Raw genomic sequence first — 16,743 nt, 5'->3', positions numbered from 1 at the left:
AATCTGAAAGGTCTTTTATCAATAGACCTGCCTAGTCAAGCAGATTTGATCATATCTCAGGTTTTTCCATCTTTAAACTGATCCTAAGAATTCTGTGGTAAGAAAGAGCTACAAGCTCCAATGTCTTGGGAAGTGGCTGAGATCTCTGCAAATGAGCATATTAACGGGCTGTTAACTGGGCAATGGGAAAGGAGAGACATAAATAGGGAACTTTTTGTTGTATGGAGAAGGGGAATAGGTCATAGTACAGCTGCTGAGCTCTGCTCTGTGAAATAAGTTGTCTGTGGTTCTCTCTGTTGAAGGAAGGAATGCAAACTGACTTCTCAGATCTTTATAATGAGCATTTTCCCCCAACCTCTGCAAAAAATCACTATAAGGCTGAGACTGGAAAACAATTTTTGGGAAGCAGAAGCAAGATGGAAAGAAGTGTTTATAGTAGAAGCCTGGATGTAAATTTACAAGTTATCATGATTAATGTTTAGAGCTTCTTTAGTACCTTTTATCACAAGATCATCAAGTGCTTTACAAGAATTCACTCATGAATAATATCCTTTGGTGGAGTGGGGCAATTTGTACTGAGGGGTTATGCCATTGGATTGGGACTCTGGAATCTTGAGTTCAATTTCTCGCTCTGCTATAGGCACCCTGTAGGATCTTACTTTTATTTCCCTATTCTAAAATGGGGATAATGATACTTCCCTACCTCACCGCGGTCGTATTCGGATACATTTATTGATGATTGCCAGGGGCTCAGAGCGTGTGGAAGGAGAGTCAATGTTCCCCTGCACCAGGACTCCAGATCTGCTTATATAGCCTAGCTAGCTCCATCCTCCCAGCCCGGGCGAGGCCTCTCCTCCGTACTCGATATGCCTCTTTGGGTTCTAGCTTTTCCTTCAAGATGCTATTGTACTTTCCTCAAGGCCCTGGTCTGTGAAAACCCCAACCTGGGAAAACCCTGTGTAGATTTCCACAGCATCTTGCTGGGAGTGACTTGTGGTATTTCATACAAACATCCCTCTGTCTAAATGTTTAGCATCATTGCAGCTTGATTAGCAACTGAGCCCACCAGTTCCCCCTCACTGTAATGATTTCCCTTTATGGAAAGCCACGTGGCAACTCCTTAGCTCATGACTAATTGTCCAAGGCCTTCTGACGCTAAAATAATCCATAATTGCTTAATCTAGCTGGGCCTGTGTGGCAAGGGAGGGAAAAGCACTTTAGAGAGATCAATCATCTAAAATCATGGAGAGGCATATTGGCATCCAGGTTGCTGCCCATTCCCAGTTGAGAGAAAGGTGGTGCTGTGAGATTAAGGCTCTGAGATAGACTTCTCCTGTCCCCATAGCTTTTTGATCCTGAGAGAGGTTACCCCAGAAGCACTCACTGCTCTCTGCTTGTGCTAAACACAGGTAATAGCATCTGGAACCACCTCCACATAAATGATACTGCTACCAAACAAATTACCTTCTCTCCTCTCCCAGCTCCAAACCACAAGGGACAGAGCAGGCACCATGGTAGAGGGGGAGAAAAAAATATTTTGTGGCTTGTACCCTGATCTCCTGGGACAGCCTTAAGAAAATGCTGAGTTCCTAAACAGCTTAAAAACCATAAAATGCCCCATATACTCTCTATAAACAAGCAGTTAGAGAAATTCAGGCGGGAAAACACTTGGTGGAATAGGATCAAGCCTCTCATATGAATCAAATTAGTGGCCGCTCAACGAGCACCACAGTACATTAGGCTTCAGGGACGAGGGAAATGCAGCTATTTTCAAGGTTACGCTTTTCCTCCCCACCTGATCTACTTGCTGCTGGGAGATCTTGGTCATTTAGAACTGCAGGTCCCTTTGGGTGGATGTTTTCTGGCTTCCGCAGCATCTGAAGAGGAGAAACCCTGCCATCTGAGAGAGGAGGAGGGTGTAAAGGCCATTGCTAGTCCTCTTTCATGATTACAAAAATATTTACTTTGAAATAAAAAGAAAGGGGGTGTGTGATAAACCTCAAGGAAATTACAAATGGGCTCTGCATGGGGATAGTGATCACACTCACTCCCCAGCCGGACACTATTCCAGAATAAGAATGTCCACACAAGTTATTCCAAAACAGCTAAGTAACTTGCCCAAGGTCACTCCTGGAATCTGTGGCAGCCCCCAGAATTGAACTCAAATCTCCACAGTCTCAGGCCACTGCCATAATCCCAAGATCTCCCTTCCTTTGACAAAAGGGCTCTTATACCTTTTATGTAGGGACTCTTGGCTTAGCAATGCACTCTATGGATTTTTAAGGCACCCATCTCTGTCATATCTGACTGATAGGTGAGCTATGCTGGGTTCCTGAGTTTTAGGTGAGCTGGGGCTGTGTCTTGGGTAAGCCTTGTTCCTTTATGGGTTTCAGTCCAAACCACATGAGCCTGGTTTGTTTCACATTATTACGAGACCAGGAAACGAATGACGCTGTCAGCTGACTATTGCTCTGAATTTTTATTTAAACTCTAAATCACAGGGTCCACAAACGAGCAAGGACCACAGCGTAAAAAGCCAAAACCAAAAGCATTGCCATACCAACTAATAAAGCCAGGGACACTACTGAGACTGGCCAAAGCAAATATGACCCTCCTCCTATACACAGAGACAAAATGGCAGACATACCTTTAAGGTAGTGATTTTAACAGTCAGTTCCCTTGACTTAGCTGAGGTTTGCGTGTTGATGTTGTTCCCAGAATAAGGTGAGGACTCCTGCTCCCAGAAACCTCATTAAAATGATTATCATGTGCCACAGAGATCATTTTGCTTCAATTATAGTGAAAAAACACTGATTTGCTTCTCCTCTCTGACCCCTTCTACCCCGCCTTCTGTCCCTGTCAAGGGCCAGACTTAAGGCAGTCAAGGAAACGAACCCAGATGCCATTAGCAATCAGTATTGAGGAATTAAGAAGAAGCTAATTTCAAGGCGGTATGAGCAGTTTTAGCACCGCCAATCAGGATAATGAAGCGATCAAGCATGGTGCTGAGCAGAGCTGGGCAAAATTTTTCAGTTGATACTATTTGGGGAAAAAATGCAGATTTGGCAGCACAGAAGCATTTTGTGAATTCATATCGGCTTCATCAAATCGTTAGTGCTGGAAAAAAGAAAAATCCAAAAACGTCAAAATGTTTTGTTTTGACATCTTCTGAAACGAAATGACCTCTCGTTTTGAAATTTCCTTCCATTTGAGTTTTTAAAAAATATGTAAAAATATTTCGTGGAAGAAAAAGGTTCATTTGACTTGAAACAGTCCCTATCCCCCACCCCCCCTCCAATTTTTTGAGTAGGTGAACATGACATTTTTTTGTTTTGGGTCAACCCAAAACTAAATTACTTCTGACTTTTCAGAATTCCCAACAAACGGGAAAAAAGCAGTTATGCACCCAGCGGTAGTGCTGAGCACCTGGAGTGGGAGCTGAAGGAATGTCTGCATTGCACGGAAGGAGCAGGCCCAGGGCTTGCGTTACAGATGACATCTCTAAGAGTGACGGGTGGAAACTGAGCAAAGGTGGAAGATGTGACTGAATAGCATGGGAGACATGCAGATGAGGAGGGCATTATAGTTGGTGGAACAGTCTCCCAAAGGATGTGGTGTCAGTCCGGTCACTCAAAATCAGACTGAACTCAGCACTAGAGAGTTATAGGGGAGAACTACTCTGCCCCTGGCCAGTAGAGAATGGGCGGTTTGGCTTCCCTAGCTGTGCATTCTGCCATCTCTCACCTGCACTTTGCATCTTACAGCTTTTGTCCCGTACAGATAAACCCTGGGTTCTTCTTATTGATTTCTTTATTTGGGGGTGTCATAGTTCTGCAGTGTCCTGTGATCTCCTTTAAGGACCTGCTTTGCCAGCTACTAAACAAAATGAAGCAGCCAGTCATCATCTTTCCGGCTACATTAAACCTCGGTTCGGGCAGCGTGGAACCCACGTTGTTTCCTGTAGTAAAAGCAAAGTTAAGCATTGCTCTGAATGCAGAGAGAGTTCCTTGAAGCTGAAGTGTTCAATTTTACTTCACCAAGCATCCAGTATAATCCATTGAAAGGGCACTGTCCTTCAGGCCTTTTAGCTGGTCTGACAGCTGCCCACTGATTAATTGACAGGTTAAAAAGATTGATTCCACATGTCAGAGCTGTAACCCTGCCAGAACAATACGGCTGTCAATTGGGCTGTAAAACAGACGCTTGCATTAACAGCCCTGACAGCAGCAGCCCACGAACACATGCACCTGCCTTTATGGAGAGCCTAAACACACAGCCGTGCAAAGATTAATCATCTTGAAAGCAGCATTGGAGGATCAAATAAATGTTTCTGCAGTGGAAAAGTGGCACAGTACTGACTTGGCATAGATGCCGCCTACAGATGGTGCCCGGCGGGCAGCCAAGAAGGACACTGGGGACCATGGGGTGGGGTCCACAGTTGTTGTCAATGTTTCAGTTATTATCTTGGCCACGTGTCCTCCCCTCCCCTACCCAACACACTCAGACTCACACTTACCCTGCACCAATATATGCTATAGACAGACCGGCGCAGCTGTGTACGGTATAGACAGATTCACCCAGGTGCTGTATCCTCACAAACGGACCCACACGCCCTCACAAACATATGCGCCGCACACAAACTCACCCATCTACTCTCTACGCAGACACTCACTCACTGAAAATCAGCCCCCTTTAAGGTTTCTCTGGTTCGACACCCAAAAACAGAGTACCCGAAATCACTAGTCACATTTGAAAAATCTTGGCTACCCTACATACGTGCCCTTATTCATACTCACGTATACATATATTATACACACACACACACACACTTACCCATTTATTGTACATACACTGACCAAGCCTCTCCCTAACATAAACATATCAGGTACCACATATAAATAACCCTGTATACACACACACATGCTCCCAAACTCACCCTGGGGGTAGGTCTACATTTTGAGCTGCGGACGTGATTCCCGGATCAAGGAGACATACTGAATAGAATGTAGCCACAGCAACACAAGCTGCAGGAGGGACTAGCTGCCCTGAGTAGGTATCCATCCGACACCCTGCTGCCGTTCGCGTCGCCAGTTACGTTCTATTTTTAGTGTGACAGCACTGGAGCTAAGAATCACACCCCCTGCTCCAAGTGTAGACAGCCTCAGATGCATGCACACGTTGCACCAGTTACAGATAGCTGGGCTGTACAATTGGTATAAAGCTGTGTCCAGAAGGTGGCACAGTTCAAAACAGCCAAGGTACAATGGCAACCGTGCAAGGGACTGAAAATCGGGACTCGTGGGTGAGTCACTTCTCCTCTCTCTGCATCATTTTCCCTATTAGCAAAATGTGGATAATTAATACCTACCTTGGTGGACTGTTTCTAAAGCACTTTGAGATCCTCACATGAAAAACACTTAAATAATATAAAGGATGATTGTTTATTTTTCTAATATCCTCTTCAGCAGCTGGGCAAATTACATAGTAAAGGTGAAATTCACCCCAGGCAGAAGGGCCTACACAAGGCCTACATGCCACTTAAATATCTTGAGGGCTTGAATTGGTTTAAGTGTTGCATAAATCTGTCTGGTGCTGATTCTCTGCATACGGGTCTAAGTATCCTGGGACATGGATAAGCACTGAAATTAACATTCTAAATTTAAAAAAACTTCCCCCATCCAGTATTCTGTGGAATGAAAAAATCCCTACGCTCAAGGGAGATAAAGAAAGGTTGAATCCCAACCAAGGTTGGCTTTGCCAGAAGATGTTTCAAAGCTTTTATGGTGAGATTCAATACAGATATACAGAGATCAATTATCTTAAAAGCAGCAAGGAGGTCCAGCAAATATTTCCAGCTTTAAACAGGTTTATTTCCATCTGCACTTATCTGTGCTATTTAAACTCCATTGCTTGCAGTTAATCTTTTGTAATGCAGCATAAGAGGGCTTATTTACTTTCTAATGACATCAATTGGCCATAAATATTAGACATCTAAGGTTCGCTGGAGCTATAGGGACAGATTTCCATTCCTACTTGACATTTGACTATTTGCAGAGCTTCCTTTCTGTTTGTTCTTGTGTGACTCACTTATCGGCTGTCATAGGCCCCTGTTCGATTTATTTAAATTGAATGAATAAGTACATTAGGCAAAGCTGTCAGGAGAAGAGAGAATGAGAACTCACAGGGATGAATGATAAGTCAACAAGCTGCAAGGGAGATTCTTAGTAGAACTGCACAAATCAAAGTACTAAATAGGAGGAATGGAGACAGCAAGGTGACAAGAATTTGGTGTGAGCGAAACTATAGATCTCAGGGTAAACAGAACCTACCGACCGTAATCTATTGGACACGGTGGAACATTTGTTCTGCATGCCATATATTCAAACTAACGATTGTTGTAAAAGCAAAGTCTGAGCACTTTTTAGCAATACTAATAGTTATGAGTTATTACGGGATCAGAGACTCCAGATTGTTATCTGACACTGAGGTGGGAGCTATGCAAATATTCAGATATCTAATTGCTTTGTGGGATAGTTTTCGTTTTTCTTTTCATCTTTGCTTGATACTTAACTGGACTATTTAATTAGGGAGAATGTATACAACGGACCTTCCAGATTTATTTGCATTTAATCTATTAGGCATGAGTCTGAGGGAGGAAATGCACCTCAGCTCATTTTACCCTCTCTGATTATTATTATTGGAAGCAGTATTTTATTATTTTTATTGTATTATTTATATATTTCATTATTATATGTCATTATTTGTTGCATTGCATATGAGTAATATGCTTTGTGCTGAACAAGACTCTACATTTAAGATCATCCCTGTCCCAATGAATTTTTAAAAGGCAGACCTAGAAAAGGCAGGAGGCCCTGGGAAATACAGAGGAGGAGGCTCACTGAGGCACTGATCCTGCAGAGACTTATGCACGTGCTTACCTCCAGTCAAGGGTAGTAGTCCCTTTGGAAGCTATGGTGTGTAAAGTTAAATAGGTGCATATGTCTTTGCAGGATTGGGGCCTTAAAGGTTTGTTGAGGGATAAAGGGATTTTTTGCTGTTGTTATTATGAACTCACAACTTGTGGACACTGTAGAAAAAGAGAGTTTTAACAAGGGATTTGAGGGAGGATTTGGATTCTCACGCCTTCGTTTTTCCCCTAATTATCACTGAAACTGAAGGAAATTCCCTTGGTTGTTTGCCATGGAGCTAAAGACTAGCAGTTTTAACCCTCAAACTCTCTCCCCAGCACTTGAGCCTGTTTGAGAGTCACCTTTCCATATAGGATGTCATCCAGCACTAGTGTGTCCTTACCTCAGTGGGCTTTGGAACAGGCTCATGGAGCCTTGTTGAGAAAGGAAAAGAGTGCTCCAAAGGCGAATCCTCTGTAATCCAGAAGTCTCGGGGGGGGGGGGGGGGGCGGAGTGGTGGGTGGAGGAGGGGCACTGCTAACAGCCACATGAAATGCAGCATATTCACCTGGTGCCTTTGACACTGGGCTAGACCATTTCCAGAGGCCTGGTGCTGCTGTGCCATGTGTTCCCACTTACCAGGGCCCTGACATAAGAAAGCCTAAGTCATCCCAGTGTCCTATACTATATCGCAGTTCACATGCCATTAAATTAGGCTATGTGAGGAGGAGCAGGTCTCCAGCTCCTATACTGAGCAGTCACCTCTTGCTGGTACTAGAATCCACTTCCCTAATGGATTAAATTTACCAGGTGGGAATGATTCTTCTGTCTGGTTGTCTCTGGCTGCTACAGGGGAGCAACTGTTAGCCAGCTACATAAAGATCATAATACTTTGTCTTGTTCTCTCGCACCTTCCATCTGAGGAGCTCAGAGCACTTTACTAACATCACCTGAGCCTCACAACACATCCTCTGGGGAAGGAGGCCAGTGTTGTTATCCCCAAGTGTAAACTGAGGAAACTGAGGCACAGCAAGGTGAGGTGATTTGCCCAACTCTTTGGCATCATCTGGAAACAGAACCAGGAGTCCTGCTCCGATGGCTAGAGTGTCCCATAGACAGGGACTGGGAAACAGGAATCCTTCTATCTTGCCCATTCGCATGGAATATGAAGGAGACTAACTTGAAATGGGGTGCACCTGCACTCAACTTACCATAAATTAATAGTCAGAATGAAACGGGTGCCATTGTAGGTGGAGTGCAGATGTAATTTGGCTCCTGTGAATTGCAGATCCAAACCATTCGGAGTGACAATGGAAGGTGGTGGAAATTACCTCCAATGAGCTGTAGTATTGCATCATTCACCCATTACATTATGACAGCTGTTCATCTCCTTTTGAAATATCCACTGCTGCTAAAGATGGACTGTTGGGATAGCCGGGTCAACAGACCTCTCCAATGTGCTTAGGGTCAAGTACCTTGAGTAACTGGCCTAGAGCTGGGTGTTCTGTGGAAAGGGCATCTTGGATTTGTGGGGGGCTGGGAAGGAGGGAAGAGCTGATCTCAGAAAGCTGGGCACCAGCAAAAACAAAATTAAAAATAATAAACTCCTTAGTAACTTTAATATATGGTGCCTGGGACTTTTTATAGTTCAATGAGTAACCGGACAAGGTTGAGAAATGCAGATGGGTTGGGTCAAAAGCTATAAATCTAAGGAAAGGGAAACCTAATAAAACAGTTTGCAAATCACCCTGTATGCCTTTGATGGGTTAGGCTGGGGGGTTAGGACCCCATTCAGTGCCAGGATTATAACAACCTAACTTCATTCCACCGGTCGCTTTGTTGGCAAGCCAGCAATTTAGTTTCAGAGTAGCAGCCGTGTTAGTCTATATCCGCAAAATGAAAAGGAGGACTTGTGGCACCTTAGAGACTAACCAATTTATTTGAGCATAAGCTTTTGTGAGCTACAGCTCACTTCATCGGATGCAATTCAGCAATTTAGTGTTTCACCAAAAGACAAACACCCAACTATTTAAAGCAATAGCTGTTATGTTCACTACAGCTATGCCCAACGGTTTCCATGAAGAGTGGGAAACCTGGTGAAATGTTCTCCGTTCACCAGCTTCCAAACTGGGAGGAAATAAAGTAATGATCTGATGATTATTATTTATTTATTATTATCCTCTTTCAAATCCCTCTTAAGGACCTACTTCTACTGTGCTGCTTACACTAATGGAGCTGCCTTGCATAAAGATTGCCTATTGTAGTTCCTCTTCCCCGTACTTCTGTCTGCCTGTTTGTCAGCCCTGACATTGTCAGCTTCCCGGCTCACAGACCTTCCTTCCTGAGAATTTGGAAAGTGCCTAGGTACCATAAATAAATAGTAAACAATGATATGAAGATGACAATTTCTGCCCAATGCAGTGGCTTCAGTAGAGTTATGTCAGCAGAGACTCTGGACCATGGGTTGGGGGGAAAATTTGTCAGCAATAACATGCTGTTCTCATATTGCCAGCTCATATGCCCCTGGAGAGGGAGACAGTAAAAGTTATTTGCGAGTGACACTTGCTGCAGATTTTTAACGGTAATTGAAATCAGTGGGAGATAGGCACCTAAATATCGGCCATTCGGGTCTACAAGTGGCATCAGTCCTGCCCTCTGAATTCGAACAACCAAAATTCCATATGCAGTGTTTTGAGGTGAGCAGTTTTAGGCCAGCCAGATCTCAGTGTGAGCCAATGGTGGCAGTATGTTCACGATTCAGGCAACGTCGTGGGTAATGAGGTCTTTGGTACTTCCAGAACTTGGCCAGCTGTGAATTCCTGTGCGAATAGCCCTCGTCCTGGCATGATGGTAGTCCCACTTCTGGCCTCAGCCAGGTGCTTAGGTATCTGAATGAGCTAAAGTGGGGCCACCAAAAATTGCAGACACAAAAGGCCAAGCTTTAAAACTATGTCCCATGGTGGGGCAGAGTCAATCCTTATTGCTGCAAGTGTATTATAAAGCGGGGGGGAAGGGGGTAGTAGAAGCCTCGGGAAAGGGTTACTCCCTCTTCTCATATAAGCCAGTGCCAGAGCATATCCTCTTCCAAAATATGGCAAATTCTATATTCCTTTAGTCCTACATTGACCTAGGACTAGGGTTTTCATTACACTTAAGTCCAGTAGCCCTTGCAAACATCAGGCCTGCATCACCTGCAGCTTGGTGTAACTCCATTGGGCCAGATCCTCAGCGGGTGCTAATCGGTTTCAATGGAGCTATGCTCATTCACACCAGCTGGGGATCTGTCCCATGGACTCCGGTGGCCCTACACCAGCCCGATGCTTATCTCATGCAGTTGTGAATCAAGCCCCAGACACAAATCTAAGGCTAGTGTGAAAGTGACCCAGTCCCTTGTTAGCCACCTAAACCCCCTTTGCCTTGGCCTGCAGCTGAGGACCCTGATGTAGCATCAGCATTTTACCTTCTGGGTGGGCCGAGAGAATCTCATCCTCACTTTTCCTCACATGGGGCTCCTTTCCATTCACGGCAGGTTTTTGCTTTTCACCTCTTAACCTCTGACCCCCTTGAAACCTTAATTGGGTGAGCATGGTAAATCAGAGCTGACAGTGGTTGACTAGCAGCTGATTAAAATCATTTGTTTTCAGCTCAGTGTGCTGCAGGCTTTACCCTACACAACTTTTGTGGCGTACTCAACAGTTTCTTTTTCACTCTCTCTTTTTTCTAAGAAATTAACTAGTGTTTTTCTAATTCTTTAAAGCGGAACTTCCCCCATCCCCCCACAAAATACCCCAGTCCCCATTTTACAAGCCCAGCCTTATTTATGTCACAGACCACTTGTGCGGTTCCCTCAAAAACAAGGAGTCCTCTTGGTTTGTATGTGCGACAACTTGCAGCCTGCATCGATTTCTTTTTTTTTTTTCAAAAGAGAAAAAAAAAAAAGCAGCGAAGAAAGAAAAGTATCCAAGCTCATCATTCCATTTTTGTAGCCTAACTATTCATCACATCACTGTCTGAAATAGATAATTAAATATTTAGGTAACATGATAAGAAACCTGTGAAGAGCGGGGAATATCCATCATGCTTAGCTTGGAAGATCTGGCATCCCCTTGGGGACAGAAAGAGTGTGGGGTCTCTCTAGGGATGCTGTATGTCCTGGAGCATTTCCCAGGGGTGAGTCAGAGAAAGTTTTAAGGGTTCCTGTCAGTGGGAGGTAGTGTAGGATTGGCACATAGCAGGAGAGAAGAGGGTGGCTTTTATAGCTGATGGTCTCATTCAGAGAGGCGCTGAGTCCCTTATGAGAGGTGGCGAATGTCCTCAATCCCCACTGACATCAATAGACAATGGGAGTTGCTTAGTACCTCACAGGATTAGGACCTGAATGTTAAGGTTTGGAAGCTTCTTCACTGGAGGTGTTCCAAAGGAGGCTGGAGCCATCTGTCTTGGATGGGTTAGACACAACAAATCCTGCATCTAGCAGGGGTTTAGACTAGATGGCCCTTGCGGTCTCTTCTAACCTTATGGTTCTGTGATTCGATGACTTGCAGTCTGAATGCAGGTGGACTGAAATGTGCTCCACTTCTGTGTATGGCCACAAAAGCACCACCCGGGAAACGCTTGCAGGCTGAGTGAGCAATTTCTCAATCTTAGGTATTTAGAGTGCTGACTACTTGTATGCATCACATTAAAACCAAATGCACAATACAAATATCTTTGCCATTCTAGTGAAGGGTTTTGCATGACAGCCACATTCCTGTGACAATTCCCATCATGTGTTTTACTACACAGGCTAACAGCTGTTTCCAAAACAGCCCCAGGGATGAACAGACAAAATCTTGGGTATTTGGACATATGTATTATTTTGTTTATTTATTGCACCATAGCCATGCATGAGTGGGCAACGTGTGTTTAGTCACTTCTCTGGAGCATTAACTCATCATGGATGTTTCCAATCTGAACGGAAATACACAAACTATGTAATTAGTTGACACACAATTCTCCAGGCAACATAATGGGGCCCCACGGGGTTGGAGTGATTTTTCTGCACATAAACAGATTATGCAACAAAGTGATATACATGTAAGTTGAGCGCACTGCCCTGTATAACAGGTAGGAATACATGTCGTGATTCCAGACTGGGGCTTCAGACGAACTCCTTCTGAACCCTGAGGAAGCTTGGATCAGTACCCCATTGCGACCTCTGTGACTTTAATATTATTGCTCTTTTTGTAGCAGTTGCACATAGATGCTGCAGCTGTGTGCTGTGTAGACACATAAAACAAAAACAAAACGATCCCTGCACTAAAGTTTACAATCTAAGTAAACTTGGCCTCATCTGAAATCAGAGTTTCTATTGATAATCAGCCCGCTGTCAATTACACACAGCCACAGACATATCTTTGAACACTCGCTACACGCATCCTTATGAAGACACAACCACATGTGCCCAGACCCCTCCAGGGGCATGATATACCTAATGCCATGCACTATGCCACACATACACACACACATGTGCATGCCATAGCCCTCCCATAAATGCACACACACGCTGACTACTCGAGGGACGCTCACATGTTACTCCATCCGTTCCCTTATGCACATGCATGTGACACTCCCCCCCCCCACACATACACACAGCTGAACGAGTTGTATGAGTTCCGAAAGCGATTAGTTCTCTTGGAGGATGTTTACTTTTCAAAGCCGTCTTTTCCTTACATTTAAACAGAAATGTTTCCTTTCCCAAACAGTTTACATTTCTGGTTCCAGTGGTATCTAGCTTGCCAAAACCACCAGTATTCATCTCACTTTAAACACATCTGAATGCTAAATACACACACACACACACATATATATATACACACACACACACACACACACACAATACAGCGTATAAATATATATTCATTTTTTCTTGTTAAATTTACTGAAATCAAACATTCCTTGAGCTCATTTAAATAATTTAAAACCAAAACACATCACATACCACCCACTGTCAGCACTAAGTAGACTCTCCCTAGGGTAAATCAGACACATGCACGTATGATTGTCTGTTGAGACTGACAAATCAGTGCGCCAGTTGGGTGCAAAACAATGGTGTTTTAAGTAGACCCAAAATGAGAATTCTGTTTTGCAAAATATTTCAACGTTTGTTTTCATTCCAGAATGGGACAAAACCAAAACCTTTTGAAATGTTTCATATAAGAGCAGAGGCAGAGTGAGGACTCTTCCCCCACACTCTAAGAATAGCCAATAGCCCCGCTGCTGGGTTTAGTGTATGGGTACTGGTGGCCTGTGATATACAGGAGGTCAGACAAAATGTTCTGGTGGGGCCTTCTGGCCATTCAGAGCAGGGACTTAAACCAGGGGTCTCCCACATTCTAAGTGAGTGCCCTAACCACCAGGCTATAGAGACAGTCTCTAGATCAATGGGTATTTAATTATTTATAAAAAGTGGAACAGCTCCAAGAGAGGAGATCAATTCTGCCTAGGGGTTACGGAATTCTGAATCCAGCACTACAGGGATTTCAGCCTGGGGTCTCCCCAGTCTAGCTGAAAGCTCTAACTACCAGGCTATAGTGAGTTTCTCTCTCTCTGGCCCAATGAATATTTAATTATTGATACAAAGTGGAAGACCTCCCATAGAAGAGACTGCCTCTAGCCCAGAGCTGCGCCTGATTTGGAACAGGATTCAAAGCCAAGTCTCTCACATCTAACGTGAGTACCCTAACCACCGGGCTATTAGCTATTTGGGAGTTGGGTGCACTCTGGTTTTGACCAGAGAGTCCATCCTGGACTTGAGAAACTTTTCCCAACAAAAGCCTAGTCAAAAGCAATATGGGTCTGCAAAAATTTCTGTTTTGACAAATTGGTATCTTCTGACGAAAAAGGGTTTTGTCAAAAACATCCTGACCAGCTCTGCTTTTAAGTAATACGATCCTGTGTATTGATGAATGATCACATTTCTCCCTTTTACTACTCATGAGGTCTTCATATAGCATTTCTATCCAAGAGCACTTCATTAATTTTTACAAGGTCCTGCATGATGGGCGTTATTATACCCACTTAACAGATGGAGACACTGAGGGGTGAAGTGACTTACCCAAGGCCACTCGGTGGCACAGTGGCAAAGCCAGGATTAGAATTCAGACCTCCAGGTCTGTGCTCTAACTCCGACACTCTGCCAGCCTCCTCACTTCCAAACCGACCATAAAAAAGATTCTCCTCCTCAATCTGGAGAGCTGATGCATAAATTCAAGAGGTTTAGGCCACTCGTACAAAGGATAGGGGAGCCTGCCACAGAAGCTGAAAATCTTAGCGTCCCTTGCCAAGTCTTTCCAAGGATAATGGCACAGTCATACAAAGGCCTAAGGAAAAATCTAGAGGAGAAGTTCTGGCCCTATTGAAGTCAAAGGGGAGTGTTGCTATTGACTTCAACAGGACCAGGATTTTATCTCAGGCTATGTCTACACTGTGCACCTTACTGCAGCACAGCTGTGCCACTAAAGCCATGTACGGTATGCAGTGTAGCCGCTCTTTGTCGGCAGGAGAAAGCTGCTCTCCTCCTCGCCGCTCTCAATTTCGTTCTCGACTCTGAATTTTCGTTCTGCTCTCGGTTCCTCCCCTCTCTCTATGCCACGCCCTTTCTCTCCACCACTGTCCAGGAGACTTAGAAAACTCCAGCCAACCTGCAGGTATTTACACACTGCTTACAAAGAGTAATAAGAATTAGAGCAAGTTGAACATTTTCGGAAGGGACAGTTTTCCGTTGGAAACTGCTGATTCAAGGAAATCTAAAGGTTTTTGCCAGGATGTATTGATTTCATCAACGTTTTCAACAGGAATTTATTGAAACATTTCAGGAGTGTCCTGTCATTTAGACTTTTAAGTTAATATGTAACCTAATATAAAACATAAAAAGGTCAACATGATAACGAATTATTTGGGAAAGTTTTCTGGCCTGTGTTATCCAGGAGGTCAGACTAGATGATCACAATGGTCCCTTCTGGCCTTGGAATCTATGAAAGGTCCAAATAAAATATTGTGGAATATTTCATTTTGCAAAACACTCTGAGATTTCAATTTTTCATTCCAATTTGGGATTAAATGAAATTTCAAAATCTTGGAATTTCTCACAGGACAGAAATTCTGTTTTTTGACCAGCAGTAATACTACCAGATCATAATTAATATTAATCTTGAAAGGGGGATGCGGGAACCAAATCCTTTGTTTGTTGCTGAGATTTCAGAAACAGTAATAGCCCTAGTGCCACCTTTCTTTCAAGTTTTCAAGACTCCCCTATTGACATTGGAAGGGGGGAAAGTTAGACTTGTAGTAGACAGTTTGTACAACTTGCCAAATCATGCAGGGCCCAGCAAAGTTCAGTCTCATTCTTCCCCTGGAAAATGATGATGGAAAATTCATTTAAGTATCATATGTAGCTTTTGTTGGGGTGGAGGAGGGAAGGGGTAAATCTAATGCAGACACAGCGCTCCCCTCAAACGGATGCTGAATGTAAACGTTCGCTGCATTTCTGTCAGACTTAATGATTTCACTTATGGGAACCATAATAAACAGTTCAGATCAGAGTCAGCTGGGGGAACATTTAAAACCCAGTAGAGTCATTTGTTTTGCCAGGCAGATTTAGTCTGGGGGTCAGGAGAGCCTGGGTTTTAAGGTGCTGTATTTATATTTTAGGCTCAAGGAGCGAGAAACTGGAGTCTTGGGGCTTCATGAAAAGCCACAAATGGACTGAGGCAAGTCGTGGACCTCTGAGGCCCAAGGCTTCCTGGAGCAGTGGGGCTGTGTTAGGGGAGACATAGTGATGCCAACTCTGGCGATTTTATCGCTCATCTTGCAATAATCTGCGTTTCCTTAATATCTCAGCTCCTGGACTCATTTAATTGCACAAGAATCTTGGCTTTCTTTTCTTTTTTTTCTAAAGGAAGTTTCTATCCGCTGTGGTTGCTTAAAAATGTGACCTTTAAGGAAGATAGAAAGAGCCTTCCATTTTTTAAAAAATAATCTCCTGATTTTAAGCTGATAGGTTGGTTTTCTGGGGCCTGGCTCATGATTTTTGAATGATTGGGGCATGCGACGTGAGGAGAGAATTGTCAGGAGGCATGGAAATGCAGCCTGCCCTCCAGCCAGATGGAAATGCTTGTCAGTGGGCACATAGCACCCCACCCAAACATCTTCCTTGTTTGGGGGGAGGCCTGTGCTGTTAGCATCATCCCCTGACCTGAGGTGGCTCCATAAACATGGAGAATTGATACACAGTATTGTACTAGTGGAATCACAGGGCAACCAACAGCAGGAGAGTCGCCCTAACCAGAAGAGCCTCTAATGCTGATGTGTGTAGGAAGCCTGCGGCAGGCGCCCCAGTGTTTGGATGCTGGTTTGATCGGTGCTCGTTATGGGGGAATGGTTTGGTACAAATGCATCTGGGCTCTGAGCTGGAGACAAAAAGCAGATGAGCCAAGTTGCCCCCTTTATCATTCTTCATGGGCTTTTACGTGAGGAAAGTAAAGGCAGCATCCACCCCATTCGCTATAATGATCAGCTCAAGGCAAGAGACCTTCACAACATCCTGGGATGGCTGCAGTTGGGGCCAGCGAGGTGGGGCCAGCCGTGCAGAGAAAAGGAGCAGCCAGCCAGAGTTCTGTACCTCTCTAATGAACTGCTAAAGAGACTGAATGTATCCGTCAATAAACATCTGCAGATTGAGGGCTTGGGGTCCCAACTGCACTCTCTGGAGTGAATCTTCTTTTGCTCCACATCTGGCAATTTGGGGGTGGGGTGGGAGGACAGACATGGGCAGCAGAGGCAGGAGCGGCTGGCT

Source organism: Natator depressus, chromosome 26 (assembly GCF_965152275.1).
Source record: "Natator depressus isolate rNatDep1 chromosome 26, rNatDep2.hap1, whole genome shotgun sequence".
NCBI classification, from domain to species: domain Eukaryota; kingdom Metazoa; phylum Chordata; order Testudines; family Cheloniidae; genus Natator; species Natator depressus.
The sequence above is the reverse complement of the archived record's forward strand: the minus strand, read 5'-3'. Positions refer to the sequence as shown.